The 27,381-nt window shown below is 43.7% G+C and overlaps 1 long non-coding RNA gene across 1 annotated transcript; it reads left to right on the plus strand.

The window, feature by feature from the left end:
* The first annotated feature begins 101 nt into the window (after nt 1-101).
* Nucleotides 102-22,708, plus strand: LOC139038747 (uncharacterized). The gene is made up of 3 exons (XR_011491901.1): nt 102-533; nt 13,303-13,431; nt 18,960-22,708. It is a non-coding gene; the product is annotated as an uncharacterized lncRNA (long non-coding RNA).
* Nucleotides 22,709-27,381: the final 4,673 nt, after the last annotated feature.

The raw sequence follows: 27,381 nt of genomic DNA on the forward strand, positions 1-27,381 counted from the left end.
CCACCCCGGGGGTCCCGGACACAGCTCGGAGGGGCGCTGTCCCCGCGCCCGGGGGCCGGGCCCGAGAGGGTGGGGGGCCGCCCATTAAGATTCAGAGGGAAGATGGAGAGAAACAAAGGCGCCCCAGTGCTGCCCACTTAGCATGCCGGCGCCACGCCGCTCGGCTCCCAGGGCCGAGACTCCTAAGGCTCCCGGCACCTCCAAGGCCACGGGCACGGAAGGACAGCTGCCGAGGGCACCCTACGAACATCAGACCCGGGAAACTGTGTAGGGTTCGGCCCTTAGAAAGGCTGTCAGCTCGACTTTCCTTTCTGCACGGTAACTGTCTTTGGTTATCATCCAAAGTTGTTGCAGGAGCTTTTACACAACCACCTGAGAATTTAAGAGTCTCTGAGAGCTTTTGTTTGCATATCCTGGTGAAGTTAGCCATAGGGAGCTGGGAGGGACTGTTTCTTCTCCAGACGACGCGGTTACTCATAGGAAGGAGATGGCACCCACTGAGAAGGCTCCAGTGAAGAATGAACCCCTCCCAGGTGAGACCCACAAAGGGCAAGACGGCCTCTTACTGTGGACACGTTTGCAAAAGCATCAGACTGTCTTAAATCCTTACAAAGAAGCACTTCGAGGAGAGGGAGGGGGCGAGTAGAGAAAAAAAAAAAAAAGCTTGGGATGTTATTTTCAAATCAGCATTGTCTTCCAGGGGAGTATTTGTCACTATTGATTTGACTAATAGGCGCTTAATGATATTCATTTGTTTATCGATTCTATGAAATTGAATGTCTGCTGTGTGCCTGGACAAGGCGATGTACTGGGTGTACTGTGGAAAGAGAGCAACAGGGGCTCTGCCCTCCCTGGACTTCTGGTCTGCGTGACCATGAGGGCAGCAGAATACGGTGTTTGTATTCCAGAAGCACACAGCTGCTTGGGGCTCAGTGTGGCCACTGGTGAGTGAATGAATGGGGGCGGAGAGAGGCCAGAGTGATCAAGAGCACACAAACTATTCTGAAAAAAATGAGCAGAATATGGAGAGGTGGAAAGAAAGACACTTCAAGGGGAAACTAGGGCAAGAATGCAACCAGCACCAAGGTTGGCCAGGCCGGTGGGTCTTACCTGGTGGTCCAGTGGCTAAGATTCTGACCTCCCAATGCAGGGGGCCCCTGGGTTCCATCCCTGGTCATGAGGCAGGAGATAGATGGGCCCCACGCTGAACAGTTTCTCCTCTATAGACAGAAACTCCATAACAGCAGAAATCCCAGGGCTTACCTGGTGGCTCAGTGGTAAAGAATCACCTGCCAGTGTAGGGGACCCAGGGTTCCATCCCTGATCCAGGAAGATCCCACATGCCATGGAGCAACTAAGCCCTAGCACCACAACTATTGAGTTTGTGCTCCAGAGCCGAAAAGCCACAACTACTGAACCTACATGCCCTAGCCTCCGAAATTTGCATGCCCTAGCTCCCATGCTCCCCAACCGGAGAAGCCACCACAATAAGAAGCCGGAGCACTGCAACTAGAGAGTAGCCCCTGCTCACTGCAACTAGAGAAAGCCTACGTGCTGCAAGGAAGACCCAGCCCAGCCAAAAATAAATAAATAAAAATTATTTTTTTAGAAATAGCAGAAATTCCACAAAAACAGGATGACACAGGAGGCTGTGCTTGCTAAGTCGCTTCAGTCATGTCTGACTCTTTGTGACCCCGTGGACTGTAGCCCTCCAGGCTCCTCTGTCCATGGGATTCTCCAGGCAAGAATACTGGAGTGGGTTGCCATGCCCTTCTCTAGAGAATTTTCCTGACCCAGGGGTCAAACCTGAGTCTCACGTCTCCTGCAATGGCAGGCGGGTTCTTTACCACTAGCGCCACCTGGGAAGCCCAAGGAGGACCCTGAGTCCTGCCCAAATAAGACATAAAAGACCACATATTCCTCATTATCAAAGTTAAGGAGACCTTCCCAGCTATATATGCACAGAAAGTCTCCATGGTGGTCAAAAAGGGAGGGGGGCGCCACCCTAGTAAGTGGTATCAACCTACTCATAGGCCTCTTCACTAGAGTCTGTCTTGGCTAAGAGATGCCCACACGTACACTGAAGGGATCCTGAGATAAACCAAATACAGAGTCAGTAGCAGGCAAATAAAAATGATTGGCCAAAGGAAACTGGGAAGAAATACCCCCTAAAAGTGATTCAAACTACCACCAGGGCGCATGACTCTCTCTCTCAGCCCACCTGTGTGTCTATCCACACCAACTGTCCTCTAGTAAATACTGGTTTCATGACTTTCTATCTCTGTGGGAACTCTTTTCTGCAAAGTCGAAGGGCCTTGTCACTGACCACTGACCTAGTGGCTAGGATTCGGTCCTTTTATCTCCAAGACCCCATCTCAATCTCTGGTGGGCAACTGAAGCCCCGCTTCAAACTACTGCAGGCCAAGGTTACCCGAGATCAGTCAGGGAACTACATCCCACGTACCAGAACTATAAGACCAGGTGCCACCAAATAAATTAATAAATATTAAAAAATAATTTTTAAAAGGTAGACTAGGCCCAGACAGATATTGCGGTATAGAGAGAGAACAGCCTGGGTATCAGCTGGGACCACCCCATCCTTGTATCAAGTCGCTGCCCATGATTTTCCCAGCGTCAGTTAAATGAGAGCCCAGCTCTCTTCCACATCCTCGCAAATGGCAGTAGACTCAAATACCCCCATGCACTTAACAAATACACAGGGCCTCCTTGATGGCTCAGCGGTAAAGAATCCACCTGCCAATGCAGGAGACGCAGGTTTGATCCCTGGGTTGGGGAGATCCCCTGAAGGAGGAATTAACAACCCACTCCAGTATTCTTGCCTGGAAAATCCCATAGAAAAAGGAGCCTGGGGGGCTGCAGCCCACAGGGTCACAAAGAGTCAGACATGACTAGCAATCAAGAACAACAAGGATATTTGACTGAAGATTTGTCACTCCATCTCAAGCAAGGTAAAAATCCATCTTTAATGCTTCTGCTACCCAGACAATTCTTTTTTAGGCTTTGCTCTGTAAGAGTATCTTCACGTAGCCCCCAGCATCACTGTACCCTCGCTGCCACCAAACTCTTTCCCTTCTCCAACTTTCCACACCCCTTTTAAGTAAGCTAGTCCCTCTCCTTGGCATTCACATGTCAGCTACTCCATGTGGCTCATTTTGGTATTATCTCCAAACATATTTTTAATAGTCTCCCTAAAAAACTAAAATTGTAGCAAACATGACCGTTTTACTGGCAGGCACACATATATTCAACTGTGCTGTTTAAAAGTGAAAAGTGAATGTTAGTCACTCAGTCATGTCTGACTCTTTGCGACCTCATGGACTGTATCCCAATAGTCTCCTCTATCCATGGAATTCTCCAGGCAAGAATTCAGGAATGGGTAGCTATTCCCTTCTCCAAGGGATCTTCCCGGCCCAGAGATTGAACACCTACATTGCAGGTGATTTCTTTACCATCTGAGCCACTGGGAAGCCTTAACTGTGCTGTTGCCTTCTCCCCATTTTTCTAAAATGTTACTCTACAAATATCTTTAGTCCTTCTTGCATTTGTCCATGGCAATAAAAGTTAGAATGTGGGCGGCTACAAGACACTGGGACACTTTGTGTCCCATAGTCTGCTTGGAGTCTGTGGTGCTGTGGTTTTTAGTAAGTAATAAACATATTTGAGTTTTAACAGAGAAGGAGATGTTTCATCTTCTCCCCCAATCCCCACACCTTCCAGGTGGAAGGGACTTTTGGCATCACCCAATTCAGCCCCCAGAGTTTGCAGATGAGGGAACTGAGGCTCAGGGCAGGAAATTGACTTTCCCAAGGTCACACAGCTCAATAGCTAGACAAGATTTGGTGTGGTTTTTTTTTTTTTTTTCTGTTGAGCTACATGAACTGTTTGTATATTTTGGAGATTAATCCCTTATCAGTTGCTTAATTTGCACATATTATATCCCATAATTTGTTGTTGTTGTTCAGTTGCGAAGTTGTATCCAGCTCTCTGAGACCCCATGGAGTGCATGTAGCATGCCAGGCTTCCCTGTCCTTCACTACCCCCCGGAACTTGCTCAAATTCATGTCATTCAGTCAGTGATGCCATCCAACCATCCCATCCTCTGTCGTCCCCTTCTCCTCCTGCCCTGAATCTTTTCCAGCATCAGGGTCTTTTCCAGTGAGACAGCTCTTCACATCAGGTGGCCAAAGCATTGGAGCTTCAGCTTCAGCAACAATCCTTCCAAAGAATATTGAGTTGATTTCCTTTAGGACTGACTGGTTTGATCTCCTTGCTGTCCAGGGGACCCTGGAGAATCTTCTCCAACACCACAGTTCAAAACCATCAGTTCTTCAGCACTCAGTCTTCTACATGGTCCACCTCTCACATTCGTACATGACTCCTGGATAAACCATGGCTTTGACTAGATGGACCTTTGCCAGCAAAGTGATGTCTCTGCCTTTTAATATGCCATCTAGGTTTGTCATAACTTTTCTTCCAAGGAGCAAGTGTCTTTTAATTTCATGGTTGCAGTCACCATCCACATTATAGGGGTTGTCTTTTTGTTTTCTATATGGTTTTCTTTGCTCCGTAAAAGGTTTTAAATTTAATTAGGCCCCATTTGTTTGTTTATGTTTTTATTTTCATCACTCTAAGCAGTGGATCAAAAAGATCTTGCTATAGTTTTTGTCAGAGTGTTCTGCCTATATTTTCTTCTAAGAGTTTTATAGTATCTGGCCTTACATTTAGGTCTTTAATCTATTTTGAGTTTAATTTTGTGTATGATGTTACAAGGGAGTGTTCTAATTCCATTCTTTTACATGTAGCAGTCCGCTTTTCCCAGTACTACTTATTGAAGAGACTGTTTTTTCTCCATTGTATGCACTTGCCTCCTTTGTCATAGATTGTGCTGTATGTGTGCTATGGTAAGTTGCTTCAGTCATGTCCAACTGTTTTCGACCTTATGGACCATAGCCCGCCATGCTCCTCTGTCCATAGGATTCTCCAGGTAAGAATACTAGAGTGAGTTTCCATGCCCTCCTCCAGAGGATCTTCCTGGCCCAAGGATTAAACCCAGGTCTCCTGCATTATAGGTTCTTTACTGAGCCACCAAGCAAAGAAGCCCTTTGTCATAGATTGGGTGGTCATAGGTGCATGGGTTTACCCCTAGACTTTCTATCCTGTTCCATTGATCTGTATTTCTAGCCAGATAAAACTTGGAGCCAAGTTACCCACAATGCTGGGATTTGGGACGAGGGGGTGGCGGTGGAATGAGGAGGGTGTTGAGAAGTAGTAGAGGAATGAGTGATTTGGGTGCTCATCCTCTCTCGTCTCTCAATGTTAAATAAGTAACTACTCAGAAACATCGATTGTGGATGAAAACCTCACTCTTAAGTAAACAGTCTGAAACAGAGCGGTTAGTCATTGTTGAATACTGAGTGGTGTTTGCACAATACAGTGTCTCTTGCTAATTATGAGAGCTAGTAGACTGTGACCAGTTAACAGGCTCAGGAATTCCACTCAAATGTTAAACAACCTAGAACTCTTTTAAATTCCAAATGAGGCTCTTGCTTTGGAAGCTGAGATTTGCATTAAAAAAAAAAAAACACACACACACACAGACCCTTGGGGCCCATAGCATGTGATTCTGGGTTTGGTATTCCCAGAAATGACTTGGGTTGCCAGACAAAATTCTGATAAGACTGGGTGGAGGAAAGCAAGCACCTTGACTCTGCTTATATCCCTTTGGTATGAGAGAGAGGACTTCCTTTGTATGATGCATAACATCCCAGGAATTGTCTTCTTTTAACTTTAAGATGGCAAGAGGCTAGGAATGTAAACACATCGCATGAAAATATATACAACAGATGCTACTAGAAACTCAAGAAGAAATTGGAGGGGTGGGATGGGAAGGAGGCCCAAGAGGGAAGGGATATATGTTTAAGTATAGCTGATTCACATTGTTGTACAGCAGGAACTAATGCAACACTGTAAGGGAACTGTACTCCAATTAAAAATATATATGAAATGGAATTCAAGAAGAAACTGACAAAAATCACAGTGGCAGTACAGATTTTAGCTAAGATTTTTCTGGTTGTTGACAGAACAACAACAAAAGCAACTATAAGATTTGCTGATTTAAAGTTTATTGTTTACTCTTGGCTGTAGCTTGGGACCGTAAGACTCTGCTCCTGAGTCTGACTGAAGCTCTTCCTTTTAGCATGGGCCAGAGTCACTTGGCCCCCAGGGTGGCTGTGATTGAGTGGGTTTGCAGACAGTGACTGGACCATATAGGACAGGCATTATCTTCCTCCCTGGAGACGTCTGTCTCTTGGGAGATGCTCTCAAACTCTCTGAAACTCTCTGTGGTCCCCATGAACAGAGAGAGGCTGGGGCTCGCCCTGGCTCGGATGCCTGCCTTTATGCCAGCTGTGCCCATTTGACGGGTGACCTTTTGTCCCTTCTTGGGATAGGAGGCCTGATCATGTAAGAAGAACGAGGCTCCTGATGAAGCCCTGTGGCTGGAGCCATGAAGAAGCAGCACTCAAGAACGCAGGGCTGCCATTCCAAGAGAAGGACGGAATGGCTAGGAAGATGTTTGCACAGATGGCCGCTGCAAAGTGAGAGAAAATTAAAGAAGGAGAGAACATTAACAAAGAGAAATGCAGAAAGTGACATCAGTTCAGTTCAGTGCAGTCGCTCAATCGTGTCTGACTCTTTGCAACCCCATGAATCTCTGCACGCCAGGCCTCCCATCCATCACCAACTCCCGGAGGTTACTCAAGCTCATGTCCGTCAAGTTGGTGATTCCATCCAGCCATTTCATCCTCTGTCATCCCCTTCTCCTCCTGCCCCCAATGCCTCCCAGCATCAGGGTCTTTTCCAATGAGTCAACTCTTCGCATGAGGTGGCCAAAGTATTGGAGTTTCAGCTTCAGCATCAGTCCTTCCAATGAACACCCAGGACTGATCTCCTTTAGGATGGACTGGTTGGATCTCCTTGCAGTCCAAGGGACTCTCAAGAGTCTTCTCCAACACCACAGTTCAAAAGCATCAATTTTTTGGCGCTCAGCTTTTTTCACAGTCCAACTCTCACATCCATACATGACCACTGGAAAAACCATGGCCTTGACTAGATGGACCTTTGTTGGCAAAGTAATATCTCTGCTTTTTAATATGCTGCCTAGGTTAGTCATAACTTTCCTTCCAAGGAGTAAGCGTCTTTTCATTTCATGGCTGCAGTCACCATTTGCAGTGATTTTGGAGCCCCCCAAAATAAAGTCAGCCACTGCTTCCACTGTTTCCCCATCTATTTGCCTTGAAGTGATGGGACCAGATGTCATGATATTAGTTTTCTGAATGTTGAGCTTTAAGCCAACTTCTTCACTCTCCTCTTTCACTTTCATCAAGAGGCTTTTTAGTTCCTCTTCACTTTCTGCCATAAGGGTGGTGTCATCTGCATATCTGAGGTTATTGATATTTCTCCTGGCAATCCTGATTTCAGCTTGTGCTTCTTCCAGCCCAGTGTTTCTCATGATGTACTCTGCATATAAGTTAAATAGGCAGGGTGACGATATACAGCCTTGATGTACTCCTTTTCTTGTTTGGAACCAGTCTGTTGTTCCATGTCCAGTTCTAACTGTTGCTTCCTGACCTGCATATAGGTTTCTCAAGAGGTGGGTCAGGTGGTCTGGTATTCCCATCTCTTTCAGAATTTTCCACAGTTTATTGTGATCCACACAGTCAAAGGCTTTGGCATAGTCAATAAAGCAGAAATAGATGTTTTCCTGGAACTCTCTTGCTTTTTAGATGATCCAGCGGATGCTGGCAATTTGATCTCTGGTTCCTCTGCCTTTTCTAAAACCAGCTTGAACATCTGGAAGTTCACGGTTAGCAGGCAACAAAAGAAGCACTTACCAGTTAGTCCAAGGGCTGAGCCTTTGGAAAGGACCTTTACCTCTGACACTCAATCTCCATTCCCCATCAACAATTATGTTCCAGTTAAATTCAGGACTTGTTATTTCCTACACACACCAGGAGGCTTCCTTTGCCCCCCCAACCCGCCCCCATTCCTAATGGCTCAGTGGTAAAGAATCTGCCTGCCAAGGCAGGGGACATGGGTTCAATCCTTAGGTCGGGAAGATCCCCTGGAGAAGTAAATGGCAACCTACTCCAGTATTCTTGCCTGGGAAACCCCATGGGCAGAGGAGTCTGGCAGGCTATACAGTCCATGGGGTCACCAAGAGTCAGACTCGACTTAGTGACTAAACAACAACAGCAACCCATGACCTTCTTACCATTATTGCCTCCTCACTTAAAAGCAGTGACTTCATGATTTCTCCCATGGAGGGGCTCCATTTCCCTCCGTTTCCTTTGTTTCAGCACATATCTAACTATACTGGGATTGATTTTTTATGTTTTTGTTTCATTAAGCTGTGAGCTACTGCCTTTATGCTTTTTTTCCTTTGATACCGAGTTCATATCCTGATCCCTATGAAGCATTCTGGGGCTTTGCTGGTGGCTCAAGTGGTAAAGAACCTGCCTGCAATGCGGGAGACCCGGGTTCGATCCCTGGGTAGGGAAGATACCCTGGAGAAGGGGGTGGCTACCCACTCCAGGTTTCTTGCTTGGGGAACTGCACAGACGAGGAGCGTGATGGACTACAATCTGTGGGCTTGGCAAGAGTCAGACGTAACTGAGTGACTAGTTTTCTTTTTCTTTCTTTATGAAGTATTCTAATAGTCATGGAAAGAGTGGTTAAGTATCTTATCATACATGAGTGAGCATGTGATCCACCATGCCTCTCTACTATCCCCTCCTTGATAGGATACACAGAATGAAATGTTGCTTCTCTCTATAACATCTCACACATTTCCAGTGATAAGGAACCCTAGCATCTATATTTTTTAACTTCTCTAGGCTGGATTTTTATTTTTAATTTCCTGATATAGTTTTGATCCATATGAAAAGCCACATCAGTTACTCTTGGAGAACAAGAGGGAAATGAGTTTGAAAAAAGGTCTTGCACCCAAAGCTCAATGCTCTATGCCATGTGGTGAAGTGAAAGTGAAAGTTGCTCAGTCGTGTCTGACTCTTTATGACCCCCATGGACTATACAGTCCATGGAATTCTCTAGGCCAGAATACTGGAGTGGGTAGCCTTTCCCTTCACCAGGGGATCTCCCCAACCTAGGGATTCAACCCAGGTCTCCCACATTTTGGGCGGATTCTTTACCAGCTGAGCCACCAGGAAAGCCCATGTAAGTTCCTTTTTTCCCAGTGCATGAGAAGGATTTTAATAATTCCATTTCCAGTAGGAATTATAACAACTCCTCTTCTATGTACAGCACTTTCTGACTCTCACATCACTCTGACACTATTTCACAAGCTAGGGCATTTTTGATTTGGTCTTATGAATGAAGAAATTTAGCATGTGAAAGTGATATTTTGTTAGATAATCACTTTCCCATTTTTGTGAATCCATTTTGGAAACCATCTCACAAACGACAACAATTTTCACAAGCTAGGGCATTTTTGGCTTGGTCTTATAAATGAAGAAATTCAGCATGTGAAAGTGATATTTTGTTAGGTAATCACTTTCCCGTTTGTGTGAATCCACTTTGGCAACGACCTCACAAACAACAACAGTTTTCTTTCTCAGCGTAACCAGGTTCTCGGGGTGTTTTTATCAGATAATACTGTGTGCATTGGGTCTTCTCACATGTTACATATTTACAGAGGTAATTTTTGCTTAAAAATGCCCAGTGAATTAACAGAGTTAATGATCAATCTCTCTTTCCAGGTGATATTCGAAATTCTGTTGGCATCCACAGTGGTCTCTCTGATACGACACGTCTAGACCAAACTCATTATCCAGCCAACTGGTCTGTGACTGTTCAATCATTAGAATGCAAATGACCACAAATAAAGGGCAGGTGACAATGATTTCCTTTCCTGTAGGACACAGTGTTGAAAGGAAGTCTATTTCTGTTCAAGAACATTTATTTTGGGAATGCTTAGTCTCCCTTGTTGAGGGGTTAGCTTTTGGTCTTTTGAATATCTACCTGTTTTAATCATGGTCACAGACTTCTAGAGGGGAACTTGAAAACCCATCTAGTATATGATTTAGAGGTGAACCTTTGAAATTTTCCAGTTCTCTCTGCTTGTTTTATCTGTTGTTGTTTAATTGCTAAGCCATGTCTGACTCATTTTCAACCCCATGGACTATTGTCCCGACAGGCTCCTCTGTCCGTGGAATTCTCCAGGCAAAAATACTGGAGTGGGTTTCCATTTCTGTCTCCAGGGGATCTTCCTGACCCAGGGATCAAATCCATGTCTCCTGCATTGGCAGGTGGATAATCTTCACCACTGAGACACCTGCCATTCACCCCAATTGTTAACATTTCACAGTACTTGCTTTCTCACTTCCTCTCTCTGTGTACATGTTCATATTATTTTTCTGAACCATTTGAGAATAACTGGAGACATGACAGCCCTTTCTGCTTAATACATGCGAAGTCTCTTCAGTCGTGTCCAATTCTTTGTGACCCCATGGACTGTGGCCCACCAAGCTCCTCAGTCCATGGGATTCTCCAGGCAAGAACACTTGAGTGGATTTCCATTTCCTCCTCCAAGGGATCTTCCCAATTCAAGGATCAAACCCACGTCTCTTAAGTCTTCTGCATTGGCAAGCGGGTTCTTTACCACTAGTGCCACCTGGGAAGCCCTGCTGAATACTTCAGTGTGTATTTCCTAAAAACAAGGACTTTGTCTTACATAAGCACATTATAATTATTCAAATCTAGAAGTTATCTCTGATTAAATAATTATCTAAGCCACACACCCTACTTATTTTTCCCCAATTACCAGAAAAATGTTCCTGATAGAAAAATTCCGACTTAAGAGTCCAGTGCAGGATCGCATGTTGCCATGTCTCTGTCATTTCCTCTAATCTAGAAATGTTTCCACTTCTTTCTTTAGTAGACTGTATATTTTTTGAAATAGTTTTAAGAGTCATAGCAAAATTGAGCAGAAAGTACAAAGAGTTCCTATATACCCCCTGCCCACACAAGTGCTATCAACATCATGCTCCAAAGTGGTACTTTTGTCACAACTGATGAGTCTAGGGACTGCCCTGGTGGTCTAGTGACTAAGACCCTGCACTTCCAATGCAAAGAGCTGGGGTTCAATCCTTAGTCAGAGAACTGGGTCCCTCGTGCTGCAACTAAGAATTCGTTGCCTCAACGAAGACCCAGGAGAGCCAAATAAATAAAAATAAATAAATATTTAAAGCAAAAACAGTTGATGAGCCTACATTGATACATCATAATCACTCCAAGTCCATGGTTTACATCATGGTTCACTCTTGGTGGTATGTATTCTATGGGTTTTAACAAATATATAAAAACATTCATCTCTAATTACAATATCACAGAGGGTAGTTTTTGAAATGTTGATAGAAACATCTCACGGCCACACACCTATGGAAATGGTGAAAACCCAAGTGTTTCTTGTGTGTGTGTGTGATTTTTGCAGTGGTACATAAATCAATTATAAATAAATATATAGATAAATAAATATATTTTACACTTGATGGTGTCAATGAAATGCAGTGTTGTTCCCATTGTTCAAATAAGGAAACAGAGGCTCAGGGTGATTCAGTAACTCACCCAGCGAGTAAGAGACAGATCCAAGGTCTGACTGCACATATCAGCTCTTAGGCAGTCTGCACCACACTGTTCACAGCTCTGGTTTCGATGTTATGGTCTCCACCTGACTTGCCCTACAGGTCTCCTAATACAGAATACTAACACACAGACGTTTGGCTCTGTCTTGAGGCAGTACAGGTTAACCAGTGTCAGCTATAAATTGGCACTTGCCATCTACCTCTACAAGGATTAAATCAGGTGCTACTGCAGCTGCTGACCTTCAGCACCCCAGGAAAGGAGTTCAGGGTGGAGAGCAGAAATGAGGCACTCTGTGCTCTGGGAAAACTGGCAGGACAAGTCTTTAGATACATGTTTTCAGGAGCTGATTTCAAATTTTTGTATCTCCTCACATGTAGAAAAGCACTAAAATCCTTCACGGTGACCACTGCTCCTTGTGACTAACAGTAACCTTCTACAAAAAATGCATGCTAGATTGCATGTCCTCCCCCTTCACCAAAATCACATCTATACTGACCTTCCCCCACTGCCTCTTTGGACCAGTTTCTCGGAGCTCTCTAAGGTGCTGTTCTTCTGGGCTATCAACCTCATTTTGTCCCAAATAAAGCTTAATTCACAACTCTCACATTGAGCACTTTTTTAAGTCTACACCGGAAATCCCCAAGCCCATTAAGAAGATCTTGGGAGCAGGGACCTGGCATTCCTAAGTTCTTTCTACTCTTGGGACTGTTTGCAAATGAAAACAATGGATTCTTTCAGTCTCTTTTTTTTTTTTTTTTATGAGCACCCTAGCTGCAGCCTGTCCCCATCTATCTCTTGAGCCCTACTTCTTGCCCAGCCTGCAGTGACCAGCACCTACTCAACCCTTTCACATGCCTCAATGGGGCTTTGTTTACTTAGTCTTTCTCTTCCAGTTTCCTACCCTATCCACAGTTGTTCTCAATAAAGCTAAAAAAAAAAAAAAAAAAAGAAATACACCCCAAACAGATAAATAAATAGAACCTTTGCATCAGCTCTTTCTCTACTTCCTAAATGGTTCCAGACCACCCCTCCACTATCAATACAATTGTTCATTTGTTCATGTGTAATCAGCTCCACTTTTTACATAATTCAAATTTATATTCCAAAAAGTTATTATAGTTTTTGAGATGTGTCTATTCTTTGAGCCTGTAATACCATTTCCAGAAACAGCTTGAACATCTGGAAGTTCACGGTTCATGTATGGCTGAAGCCTGGCTTGGAGAATTTTAAGCATTACTTTACTAGCGTGTGAGATGAGTGCAATTGTGTGGTAGTTTGAGCATTCTTTGGGATTGCCTTTCTTTGGGATTGGAATGAAAACTGATGTTTTCCAGTCCTGTGGCCACTGCTGAGTTTTCCAAATTTGCTGATATATTGAGTGCAGCACATTCACAGCATCATCTTTTCGGATTTGAAATAGCTCAACTGGAATTTCATCACCTCCACTAGCTATGTTCGTAGTGATGCTTCCTAAGGCCCACTTGACTTCACATTCCGGGATGTCTGGCTCTAGGTGAGTGATCATACCATCGTGATTATCTTTTTTGTACAGTTCTTCTGTGTATTCTTGCCACCTTTTCTTAATATCTTCTGTTTCTGTTACCCCACACCCGAGGTCAGGGGCGGCAGCGGAGAAGAGCTACCACACACCCGTGGTCAGGGGTGGCGGCCGAGAGGAGCAACCCTACATCCAAGGAGCGGCAGCTGCACAGTTGCAGGAGGGCCAAGAGGAGCTACTCCACGTTCAAGGTCAGGAGGGGCGGCCGTGAGGAGATACCCCACGTCCAAGGTAAGGAGCAGCAGCTGCGCTTTGCTGGCGCAGCTGTGAAGAGATACCCCACATCCAAGATAAGAGAAACCCAAGTAAGATGGTAGGTGTTGCGAGAGGGCATCAGAGGGCAGACACACTGAAACCATAATCACAGAAAACTAGCCAATCTGATCACAGGCCCACAGCCTTGTCTAACTCAGTGAAGCTAAGCCATGCCGTGTGGGGCCACCCGACGGTCGGGTCATGGTGGAGAGGTCTGACAGAATGTGGTCCACTGGAGAAGGGAATGGCAAACCACTTCAGTATTCTTGCCTTGAGAACCCCATGAACAGTATTAAAAGGCAAAAAGATAGGACACTGAAAGATGAACTCCCCAGGTCAGTAGGTGCCCAATATGCTACTGGAGAACAGTGGAGAAATAACTCCAGAAAGAATGAAGAGACGGAGCCAAAGCAAAAACAGCAGCCAATTGTGGATGTGACTGGTGATGAAAGTAAAGTCCGATGCTGTAAAGAGCAATATTGCATAGGAACCTGAAATGTTAGGTCCATGAATCAAAGCAAATTGGAAGTGGGCAAACAGGAGATGGCAAGAGTGAACATCGACATTTTAGGAATCAGCGAACTAAAATGGACTGGAATGGGTGAATTTAACTCAGATGACCATTTATCTACTACTGTGGGCAGGAATCCTTAGAAGAAATGGAGTAGCCATCATGATCAACAAAAGAGTCTGAAATGCAGTACTTGGATGCAATCTCAAAAACCATAGAATGATCTCTGTTCATTTCCAAGGCAAACCACTCAATATCACGGTAATCCAAGCCTATGCCCCAACCAGTAATGCTGAAGAAAGTGAAGTTGAATGGTTCTATGAAGACCTACAAGACCTTTTAGAACTAACACCCAAAAAGGATGTCCTTTTCATTATAGGGGACTGGAATGCAAAAGTAGGATGTCAAGAAACACCTGGAGTAACAGGCAAATTTAGCCTTGGAGTACAGAATGAAGCAGGGCAAAGGCTAATGGAGTTTCACCAAGAGAACACACTGGTCATAGCAAACACCCTCTTCCAACAACACAAGAGAAGACTCTACACATGGACGTCACCAGATGGTCAACACTGAAATCAGATTGATTATATTCTTTGCAGCCAAAGATGGAGAATCTCCATATAGTCAGCAAAAACAAGACCGGGAGCTGACTGTGGCTCAGATCATGAACTCCTTATTGATTCATTCAGACTTAAATTGAAGAAAGTAGGGAAAACCACTAGACAATTCAGGTATGACCTAAATCAAATCCCTTATGATTATACAGTGGAAGTGAGAAATAGATTTAAGGGACTCGATCTGATAGAGTGCCTGATGAACTATGGATGGAGGTTCGTGACACTGTACAGGAGACAGGGATCAAGACCATCCCCGAGAATAATAAATGCAAAAAAGCAAAATGGCTGTCTGAGGAGGCCTTACAAATAGCTGTGAAAAGAAGAGAAGCGAAAAGCAAAGGAGAAAAGGAAAGATATTCCCATTTGAATGCAGAGTTTCAAAGAATAGCAAGGAGAGATAAGAAAGCCTTCCTCAGCAATCAATGCAAAGAAATAGAGGAAAACAACAGAAAGGGAAAGACTAGAGATCTCTTCAAGAAAATCAGAGATACCAAGGGAACATTTCATGGACAGATGGGTTTGATAAAGGACAGAAATGGTACGGACTTAACAGAAGCAGAGGAGGAGATAAGGGTCTAGAATTCTCAAGGAGGAGGAAAGGACAAACATCTTTTCTTCTCTACATTCCTTAGTCTTAGTCACATGAAACGTTTTTTTCTTTAAACCCCAAACTGATGATTACACAACAAACAATTCAGTTTAAGCTCCATACTAAGGATTATATAACAACAATGTATCCTGCTTGAGGACAGTTTCTCCTTCCTGAAAAACCTTCTGGCTAATCCTATTATCTTAAAATGTAAATTATGGGAGTGAGTCTAGTAAGATCTTTACAACCTCAAGATGTTCTTCTGATTTATTATAATAACTAATTAAAAATGTGTATAACTCCCTTGCTAACACTAGCAAGAGGGGCACTCTACATCTCCCTTCTGATGTCTATGTCAGAAGCTTTCTCTAGGCCTTTTCTTACTTTAATAAAACTCAGCTACACAAAACTCTTGAGGGATCAAGCCTGGTCCCTGGTCCCGGAGCTAAATCTTCTTCGGAGATCACGAATCTGACATCATTCACCGTAAGCTATCATCAGCAACCTCTGTTGTATCTGACTGAGTTTTATAACAAATAGGTGCATATACACCATGGAATATTACTCAGCCATTAAAAAGAATTCATTTGAATCAGTTCTAATGAGATGGATGAAACTGGAGCCCATTATACAGAGCGAAGTAAGCCAGAAAGATAAAGACCATTACAGTATACTAACACATATATATGGACTTTAGAAAGATGATAACGATAACCCTATATGCAAAACAGAAAAAGAGACTCAGATGTATAGAACAGACTTGTGGACTCTGGGAGAAGGTGAGGGTGGGATGTTTCAAAAGAACAGCATTGAAACATGTATATTATCTAGGGTGAAACAGATAACCAGCTCAGGTTGGATGCATGAGACAAGTGCTCGGGCCTGGTGCACTGGGAAGACCCAGAGGGATCGGGTGGAGAGGGAGGTGGGAGGGGGGACTGGGATGGGGAGTACATGTAAATCCATGGCTAATTCATTTCAATGTATAACAAAAACTACTGTAATGATGTAAAGTAATTAGCCTCCAACTAATAAAAAACAAACAAACAAACAAACAAAAAAAACAAATAGGTGCTAGGAGAACAAATAATTAAGGTTAAAGGCGGGGGTTAGGGGGAGGATGATGATTATACATCCTGGGGGCATGTCTCCATGGTTAATCTAACAGGGGCAGCCTGGCCTCAACTACAATCTCCCTTTGTCATCTGTAGGGAGGGAAGTCTCCAGGAGACCTGGTTTTCACTAGCTATGGTTTCCTCACTCTTGGGCAGGGTTCAGGTCCAGTTCACATCCTGTCTTTAAGACGGGTGACAGGCTTCAAGATGGAGTCTCTCCTGCTTTCCTCACACTGGCCCCAGCACAGACCACTTCCTGGTCTAGCACCCTGTCCTGTCCCCCATCCCAGGCATCCTTCAGCTCTTAGCCCTCAGCATGGATAAGTTGGGCCATCTTGATCTCTGTCTGCTGCAGGTCCGTTCTGATTCCTGCACCTTCTGAGGGCTTCCTCGCTTCCCTCTGCTCAAACCTTGCTCTGCTCACCTCACCCCCAGCATCCCTCCAACTTTCAGGCAGGTGCTATTTCCCTCCCCACCCTCCACCCCGCCTCCAACATTTTATTCATGAATTACACTTCACAGGTCCTCTCCCTCCTTTGCAAATTCAAAGGAAGATATTGATTCACAGAAGAGGTCTAGTTTGCACAAAGAGGGGAAGCAGAGCCAACTGTGGGTCAGGAAGCTGACAGTTTCTCCTTCCTTAACTCCTGTGATGTTATATGAAAAACATGCCTAATACCCAGAGCTGAGTGGCAAGCAGGACAGGACAGAGTTTTTGCTTTGGTGTCCTGTGGAAAAGCTGCCAAAATGTGATTAAGCTTTTTGAGTTAGGAAACTTATTAAAAGTGCTTTTGCTATTGGTTTCCATGGCTGTCCAATGAATAGAATGAATACATTTATAGGAGACACAAAAGGCGGTTTTAGAGCTGGGCAGGATGGAAGTATTCCTTCTACTATTTGCTCCTGTGATTTTAGTGTCACAGACTCTCTCAGGAGCCTGGAAGATGCTGGTGGGAGCGTTTTCTTTACAAATCCTGAGCAGGTTGAAACTTCTTTGTAGATAAGGAAAAGACCTGGATATTGAGAAAGACTCAACATCTTACTGATGAGCTTCTTACTTCTTCCAAGAGCTTCTTACTTTTCCCAAGATAGCTGTCCTTGAAGAAGACAGAGGCTCTCTGGTCTCCTATTCTAAGGCGTTCTTGGGCCACAGGGAAGATGCCATAGCTGCCTGTGCTTCTTCTCTTGGCCACCAGGACTGTGGTGGAGGAAAATGTGACAGAAGTAGTAAAAATCAATGGGGTGGTGAGGTGGCAACTAGGAGTAGTGAAAAAGGCTGTTAAAGAAGCTGTGGTACATGTATATATAACGGAATACTATTCAGCCTCGAAAGGAACAAAATTGGCTTATTTTTTGATACATGGATGAACCTAGAGATTGTCATGCAGAGTGAAAGTAAGTCAGGAAGAGAAAAACAAATATCATATATTGACTCACGTATGTGGAATCTAGAAAAATGGTAGAGATGATATTATTTGCAAAACAGAAATAGAGACACAGGCATTGAGAACAAACATATGGACACCAAGAGGGGAAGGAGTTGGGTGAATTGGGAGATTGGTATTGACATATGTAAACTATTGATACTATGTGTAAAATATTAGTAGGTAACTAATGAGAACCTACTGCACAGCACAGGGAACTCTACTCAATGCTCTGTGGTGACCTAAATGAAAGGAAATCCAAAAAAGAGGGGATACATGTATACTTATAGCAGAGTCATTTTGCTATTCAGCAGAAACAGAACATTGTAAAGCAACTTTCCTTCAATAAAAATTAATTTTTTAAAAAAAAGTATTTCTCAGTAAAAGAAAGAAAAAGGCTTTTAGGTGAGAAGTCTGAATTCAAGTCCACTTGTAGGTCACTTCCCCAGGGGCTGGATTCCGAATAGTCACATCTCTGGTCCAACCAATGTCTCCAGTGACTCAGCAGGAACCACCTGTCTCTCCTTCCACCTGCTTAGTTTCTGAATCTTATGCCCCCTGCCCTGAGGATTACTGACACTAAGAGGTCCAATTCATTTAACATCTCTGTGCCTCAGTTTTCTCATCTGTAAAGTGGGTACATTAGAAGTAAGTCCTGCAGTTGATCACATTTGAAAAATATATGAATGCTAGTTTCTCATCTCCAACTGTAGACAGAACAATTTCACGTATGTCAAAGATGTCCTAACTTTATCATGAGCTTCAGAGAACACTGAGGGGGTGGAAGCTATTGCTGCAATAGTTCCTAGGATGAACTTTCTTCAGCTTAAGACAAAAGAGCTTGTGAGAGTGGAGAGATCCTGAAATAAGGGTTCTATAACTGCAGAGAAAGCTGCTGCAACTCTGTCACCCCTTAGGAACAGCATGTCACTGTCACTGAAACAGAAGACTGAACATTAGTCCATGCTATCTATACATTGAGTGGGAAAAAAAATAAACCAGGCACATCTTGTTTCAATATCCAACAATATTTTTAAGGCCCTCGCAAGAGATTTTAAAAGAGTCAGGGAGCGAAAGGGAAACTAGAATCATGTTTTCAGTGACATTTTGACGTAGAAATGAAACCAAACCCCCACAGTAATGACATGATTGGCTCCTGTCCTGACAGCTCTCCTCTCTGCACAACTGAGTTTGTTTCCTGTTCATAGGTACCTTCTGCCTCACTCCAGACTCTGGACTGAATCCTCTGCCAGGCTGACAGCAGAAACTCCTATCAGTCCAGCATCTCCTGGGAAGAAGCCTGTAATAGAAACAGCAGTGTTCTGCATGGAGACACTTCACACATGATTCTGGGAGACTCACATGCTTGTTGCCCTGACCCTTGCTTGGAGTCACGGTGGTCATGGTGGCTGAATTCCCTCTGTCTCTTCCACTCCAAGTCTAAGCTGGTGGTTCTCAACCAGAGGCTATTTTATTCATCCCTCCCCTCATCCTGGATGATATCCAGCAGTATTTTGACCACAGTTTTGTTGTGGCATCTGAGAAGGTATTACTGGCATCTGGTTCATAGAAGACAGGGATGCTGCAAACCTTCTACAAAGCACAGAACAGCTGCTCACGACAAAGGTACCTGGCTCCAAACATCAATAATAATGCAGAAGTTAAGACACTTTGATCTGGGTGTCCCTGATGGGTTAGTGGTTAAGAACCCACCTACCGATTCAGGGACTTGGGTTCAATACCTAGTCCTGGAAGATCCCACATACGACAGAGCAACTAAGCCCAAGAGCCACAGCTATTGAGCCCACTCACTGCAACTACTGAAGCCTGAACACCCTAGAGCCTGTGCTCTGCAACAAGAGAAGCTACTGCAATGAGAAGCCTGTGCACCATCAACTAGAGAGTAGCCCCTACTCTCTACAACTAGAGAAAGCCTGCACAAAGCAACGGAGACCCAGCGCAGCCAAAGATAAACAAAAAAATAAATAAATCTTAAAGAAGGAGAAGAAGATCAAGCTTAATGGGTTCTATTTCCCAATGCTTGGTTTAGAGACAGGAATATGACAATCTCAGTTTATTAGATTTAAAGCAAAGTCTGTTGTAATGTCTCTGAGAACGGTTCTCTCATCTCTAAGAAGAAGAATCCAAAACGACTGGGTCTTTTCTTTTGACTGTTGTTGTGTTTGGATGTGATGTCTGGAGCTGCTGCAGCCACCTTGAGACAATGACGGGAACTATTTTGAAACAGATCCAGCAATATCCAGTAGAGTTAGAAATGTGTATAACTTATAACCTAACAATTTCACTTATAAATATATGCCCTGGAGAAATCTTTACATGAATGCACCAGGAGATGGTATATAAGCATTTCAAGTAATATCATAACACCTAAACCCCAGAAATATCTCATAGGTAAACAGGAAAATGGATAGTTAAATTGTGATATACTATAACTAAGAAAAACATATACTTCACTGACTATGCTAAAGGTTTTGACTGTGTGGATCACAACAAACTGGAACTGGAATACCAGACCACCTTATCTGCCTCCTAAGAAATCTGTATGCAGGTCAAGAAGCAACAGTTAGAACCAGACATGGAACAATGGACTGATTCCAAATTGGGAAAGAAGTATGTCAAGGTTATCTATTGTCACCCTGCTTATCTAACTTACATGCAGAGTTCAGTTCAATTCAGTTCAACTCAGCTGCTCAGTTGTGTCTGACTCTTTGTGACCCCATGGACTGCAGCACACAAGGCTTCCCTGTCCATCACCATCTCCAAGAGCTTTCTCAAATTCATGTCCATCAAGCCAGTGATGCCATCCAACCATCTCATCCTCTGTCATCCCCTTCTCCTCCTGCCTTCAACCTTTCCCAGCATCAGGGTCTTTTCCAATGAGTCAGTTCTTCCCATCAGATGGCCAAAGTATTGGAGTTTCAGCTTCAGCAATAGTCCTTCCAATGAATATTCAGGACTGATTTCCTTTAGGATTGACTGGTTTGATTGCCTTGCTGTTCAAGGGACTCTCAAGAGTCTTCTCCAACACCAAATCATATATATGATCCAACACCACATCACTGTATATGCAGAGTACATGGTTTGAAATGCCAGGCTGGATGAAGCACAAGCTGGAATCAAGACTGCCAGGAGAAACAGCAATAACCTCAGATATGCAGATGACACCACCTTTGTGGCAGAAAGTAAAGAGGAACTAAAGAGCTTCTTGATGAAAGTGAAAGAGGAGAGTGAAAAACTGGCTGAAAACTCAACATTCAGAAAACTAAGATCAAGGCATTCGGTCCCATCACTTCATGGCAAATAGATGCGGAAACAATGGAAACAGTGACGGACTTTACTTTCTTGGGCTCCAAAATGACTGCAGATGGTGACTGCAGCTATAAAATTAAAAGATGTTAGCTCCTTAGAAGAAAAGCTATGACAAACCTAGACAGCATATTAAAAAGCAGAGACATTACTTTGCCAACAAACTGTCCGTCTAGTCAAAGCTATGGCTTTTCCAATAGTCATGTATGGATATGACAGTTGGATCATAAAGAAAGCTTAGCATTGAAGAATTGATGCTTTTGAACTATGGTGTTGGAGAAGACTCTTGAGAGTCCCTTGGACAGCAAGGAGATGCAACCAGTCCATCCTAAAGGAAATCAGTCCTGAATATTCACTGGAAGGACTGATGCTAAATCTGAAACTCCAATATTTTGGCCACCTGATGTGAAGAGCCAACTCATTGGAAAAGACCCTGATGCTGGGGAAGATTGAAGGCAGGAGGGGAAGAGGACAACAGAGGATGAGATGGTTGGATGGCATCACTGACTCGATGGACATGAGTTTGAGCAAGCTCTGGGAGTTGGTGATGGACAGGGAAGCCTGGCATGTTGCAGTCCATGGGGTCACAAAAAGTCAGACATGACTGAGCAACTGAACTGAACTGAACTGTAACTAAGATACATGAATATTCATGTATTCATGCAGAGAAAGTGAAGAAGTCATGCATGAGGATGCATATCACAGATATTAAGTCATAAGTATGAATTAGTTTTCCCTCCCCTCACACCCTCTACATCATAACCACTCCGTCTTGTGGAAGCCCCTGGTGGCTGAGATCCAGTTTGATATTTTATGTGAGGCCACACATTCGGTTGGGACAGAGTTTGCTTATTGTTGCTCTCAGTCGTGTCTGACTCTTTGCGATCCCATGGACTGTAGCACACCAGGTTCCTCTGTCTATTGGATTTCCCAGGCAAGAATATTGGAGTGGGTTGTCATTTCCTCCTCCAGGGAAACTTCCTGACCCAGGGATTGAACCAGCATCTCCTGCATTGGCAGGTGGATTCTTTATCATGCTGAGACATCAGGGAAGCCTGAAAAACTGCATACTCCTAGTTCACTTCTTCTATGTATAGTCCAAAATTGTCCTAGAATACACCATGGTGGGTTTTCTAGTAGGGCATTTGGGGCAGGAAGCTGGGACTGGTGCCTATCAGAGTAAAGAAACTTGGGGTGGTCCACATGTTATGTTGGGTTTTGCTTTGTTTGAGGGGAGTGAATTTGGCCATGCCATACAGGATGTGAGATATTAATTCCTGACCAGGTATCAAACTCATGGCCCTTGCATTGGAAGCACAGAGTCTTAATCATTGGATCACCAGGGAAGTTGCCCACACGTTATTTTGAATCATATGTGGTGTCCAGCCTTCTTCCTCACCAGTAGGCATGGACACTCAGTAGATATTGAGTATGATGCTTTGATCCTCAGTATACTCTGGGGACTTCTCTAGTGGTCTCATGGTTGAGACTTCGCCTTCCAATGTAGGGGTGCAGGTTCAAGGCCTGGTCACGGAGCTAGGATCTTGCATGCCTCTTGGCCAAAAACCCAAAACATAAAACAGAAGCAATATTGTAATAAATTCAGTAAAGACTTAAAAAAAAAAAAAAAAGAGAACTAGGAGTATGATCATTTTTAGGTATAAAGACCAGAAGAGGTCATTGTCTCTAAATACCAAGATAGAATTCTGCTTGATTTGACTTTTGTATGGTTTTTGTGTATTTTCATCATTTGATTGAAATCTTTGCATCCAACTACAAGATTTTCTTTTTAAATATTTAAATAGATTTAATTAAAAGTTTTTTTTAAGACAAAGTAAGTTTATTTATATCTTTAAGATGTTAACTGATGGAAGCAACCTAGATGCCCATCAGCAGATGAATGGATAAGGAAGCTATGGTACATATACACCATGGAATATTACTCAACCATTAAAAAGAATTCATTTGAATCAGTTCTAATGAGATGGATGAAACTGGAGCCCATTATGCAGTGAAGTAAGCCAGAAAGATAAAGACCAATGCAGTATACTAACACATATATATGGAATTTAGAAAGATGGTAGCGATAACCCTATATGCAAAACAGAAAAAGAGACACAGATGTACGGAACAGAATTTTGGACTCTGTGGGAGAAGGCGAGTGTGGGATGTTTCGAGAGAACAGCATCGAAACATGTATACTATCTAGGGTGAAACAGATCACCAGCCCTGGTTGAATGCATGAGACAAGGGCTCGGGCCTGGTGCAGTGGGAAGACCCAGAGGGATCAGGTGGAGAGGGAGGTGGGAGGGGGGACCGGGATGGGGAATACATGTAAATCCATGGCTGATTCATGTCAATGTATGACAAAACCCACTACAATATTGTAAAGTAATTAGCCTCCAACTAATAAAAATAAATGGAAAAAAAATAAGATGTTAACTGAATGTCACTCTTTTTTTAAAATGATATGTTCGAAGCTTATATCTGTTGAACTTTAAAAGTATATTGTTTTTCAGCTTATAAAGTCTTATGTTTCTATGGCAAGTTTAACAATACAGGTTTTTAAAAAAGAAGTAGTTATTGTGGCAACCACCTCCTCATATGTAAATCATCCTTCCTGTCTTAAGGTGTCCAATTTTCAAAAATTTTTGTGTATCTCTGCTTTCATTTTCCTTGCTTGGGTATATCTGTACACAGTCACAGGCGCACATGTAGATCCCTTTCTTTAGTTTAGTATTTTCTTTCTATGGGCTTCCCTGATGGCTCAGTGGAAATTGGGCTCATACTCTAGTGAATTGGGTTCATTGCCCTGCTTATCAGAATGAGGCCTGACACACAATTGTTGTTCAGTCACTCAGTTGTGTCCAACTCTCTCCGACCCCATGAACTACACCCGCTCTCCTGGAGCTTGCTCAAACTCGTGTCCATTGAGTCGGTGATGCCATCCAGCGTCCTCTGTCGTCACCTTCTCCTCCTGCCTTCTATCTTTCCCAACATCAGGGTCTTTTCCAATAAGTCAGCTCTTCACATCACGTGGCCAAAGTATTGGAGTTGCAGCTTTAGCATCAGTCCTTCCAGTGAATATTCAGGACTGATTTCCTTCAGGATTGACTGGTTAATCTCCTTGCTGTCCAAGGTTGGAACAAAATGGGCATGTGGATATGATGCATCATACAGCATCACTGTATGGCTTTCACTCCCAGCTTGAGCACCAGCATTCTGACAGGGCTGAGAACCCTAGGAGGGGTTTTGTTCCCCGAGGTGCAGCCATCTCCCTCCAAGGTGCTGTGCTATACTCCAAGGCACCGGCCAGGAGCAGGGCTGGCCCCTCCCAATGTCATGACTCTCCCCACCCCCTGCCCGACTTGCCCCTCAGCCTCTCCAGTTCCCTGGGCATGGTCACTGCTCAGAGAGCCTAGGCTCTGACAGCGGACTTGCGGGCCGTGCCCTTTGGGCAGCGCCTGCCTCACAGAGCTCAACTTCTCCTTGTAATGAGGTAGATCAGGAAGAAAATATAGGAAGACTTTACATGCAGTTTAGTGTTTCCCTAAATCATCTTTCTGTGCGTGTTCAATGGCCCTGAAGAAAAATCCCTTCAGGCCTCATACAAGTTGCAAGAAGATGAAAACAGAATTTTTAATTGTGTCAGCATCTGCAGGAAGAATGCTAATTTCCAGGGGAAATTTCTGAAATAGCCCCATCCATCTCTCCTAGCACCTTCAGCAGCACACCCCCAATTACTGGAAGGCATTCAACTATTAGTCCTTCATGCCCCTCCAAAGCATCTTCTTGATCCCTCCCTGCTTTGTATCCTCTGTCAGTTTCATTACCAGGAGGAAGGGAGGGAGGGAAGAGAGGGAGGGAGGGAGGAGAGAGAACTCAAGAGACCTGGAGGGGCAGCAAGTTAAACCAGTAAAATTAAACTGAAACCTCTTTTTCATGTATCTGAGTTCACGGAGTCCTTTTTGGAACAGTCTACTTTGCTCTAGTTCGCAGTGAAGAGAGGACACCTTTAAAATAAGAGCACCCCTTCTGCCGTTATGTTGTATGTGTGTTGTGTTGACTTTCCTCCACATCAATGAGGTTGGTGAGGAAGGGAACCTGAATGCTACCTCCCATCATTCTGTTACATTCTATCTACCATTTCCATGTAGTTGTAATAGGAGGGACACCTTCTCCATGGAAGCTCAGGCTGACATGTGGCCAAATCCTGCTTTCTGAATTCTCTATAAAGAAGATATATTAGTTTTAAAGTCAGTAAGAAGTTATTTACCACAGGTGACACCGATGGTAAATACTTCGCTTGCCAATGCAGAAGACACAGGAGATTTGGGTTCGATCCCTGGGTCAGCAAGATCCCCTGGAGAAGGCAATGGCAACCTACTCCAGTATTCTTGCCTGGAGAATTCCATGGATAGAGGAGCCTGGTGGGCTATAGTCCTCAGAGTCACAAGGAGTCAGACCCAACTGAGCAGTTAATACTTTAAGTTTCAACCTATAACTTTTCAACTGACTCAGAGAATAGCCTGCAAAATAATTCATTATCTTATTGGACTTGGTAGGCTGTAATATCCTTCTTGTCATTTGAGCCTTACAGGAGCTATTTATTTTAGAGTAAAGATATTAAATTCATGCCTGAGAGGATTAAGGAAGGAAGACAAATGGCCTCAAATGAAGTAAACTACTTCTAAAGGAAAATGCCTCTTGAATTGCTTTAGCATCTAAACTTCAAGTCATTTCAGGTTTGAAGAAGAAGCCTTATTTTGTTCTTGCTTTTGTTTGAACAGAGTGTCTCACTGCTTTCCACATTCCCTTTTTTCCCTTTTGTCTGGGCCTTAGGGAGCTAGACACTGTCTACTTTGGGTCAGTCACTTCTCATGCCCAGGCCTGATCCTGCATCTGTGAAATGAAAAGGATAAAGTGACAGTTTAATCCTTAACATTTAGGGCTCCTGTGATTTTCCACTTAGCCTCTAAGTCTTACATTTGTGTATGTATTATTGCTCACAGAATTAGAAATTAAAGTATAAACTTTAGGAGGTATGCATTTTTAAAGATATAGCTGGAGTGAACCGTGCAGTTTTATTTAAAGAAGGGGATACATTTGCTCAAAAGAATGCATCCAAGTTCTTCCTCTGACTTGGGTGAAAGATAAATGTTATGGCCTGAGTTCTTTTAAATTAGCTTTATTAAGCTTCAGGCCACGCTCTGAGTGCACATCAATGTGCAGCCGAGCTTTCAGCTTTATTTAACATCACTGGGAATAAATGTGATGAAATCACACGTTTTATTTCCTTTGATGGCACAGGAACCAAGATGAAGCAAGCTTGCTGGGGATTAAAAACTAAATGGCAGTCCATGAATCACTCGCGCTTAGGCACAAGTCATTTCTTTTCCACTTTCCCTTTTCTATCGCAATCACTTTTCAAGGCTTCCTCTTTGAGTTTGAAATCACTGATCTAAAAGACTGGATGGTATATGTGTGGCTGAGTCCCTTTGCTGTCCACCCGAAGCTATCACAACGTTGTGAATAGGCTATACCCCAATGAAAAAGAAACAAAAAGTTTTTAAAAATAAAATAAAAAATTAAAAGATAATTTAAAAGAATAACCAACAAGGACCTGCTGTATAGGCAGAACGCTGCTCAATGCTGTGTGGCAGCCTGGATGGGAGGGGAGTCTGGGGGAGAGTGTATACATGTATATGTATGGTGAATCCCTTGGCTGAACGTTCACCTGAAACGATCACGTTGTTAATTGGCTATATTCCAATACAAAATTAAAAGTTAAAAACAAATAAAACAATGGATGACTATAAAGCCCAAATCATCTCACTACCATGACCCATCACCACCTGTATGCTGTCAGGTCTGTCTTTCTTGGTCATGGAAACAGTCTCTTAAAAATGGTGTGGAGCAGACCACGTTCTGGGGACATAGCAGGCTTCCCATTGGAAGCCCCTAGGCCTCTCTCTGGAGCGGCCTGGGTCCCACTGCCCTGGTGAATATAAGAGGTTCACAGTGTGACACAGCCACAGCTTCTGCGTCTGGCCTGCCTGTGCGCTCCACTCCTACACTGACTCACTGGCAATACCAGGGCCCTGCCCTCTGCTGGGCTCTGCGCTGTCTACCTTCCCCTCAGACAGCCAAAGCTACACACCTGCCTTCACTCGTATCTCCTCAATAGCCAGGCTGCTGCTGCTGCTAAGTCACTTCAGTCGTGTCCTACTCTATGCGACCCCATAGACGTCAGCCCACCAGGCTCCCCTATCCCTGGGATTCTCCAGGTGAGAACACTGGAAT

This window comes from Odocoileus virginianus, chromosome 16 (genome assembly GCF_023699985.2).
Source record: "Odocoileus virginianus isolate 20LAN1187 ecotype Illinois chromosome 16, Ovbor_1.2, whole genome shotgun sequence".
NCBI classification, from domain to species: Eukaryota; Metazoa; Chordata; class Mammalia; order Artiodactyla; family Cervidae; genus Odocoileus; species Odocoileus virginianus.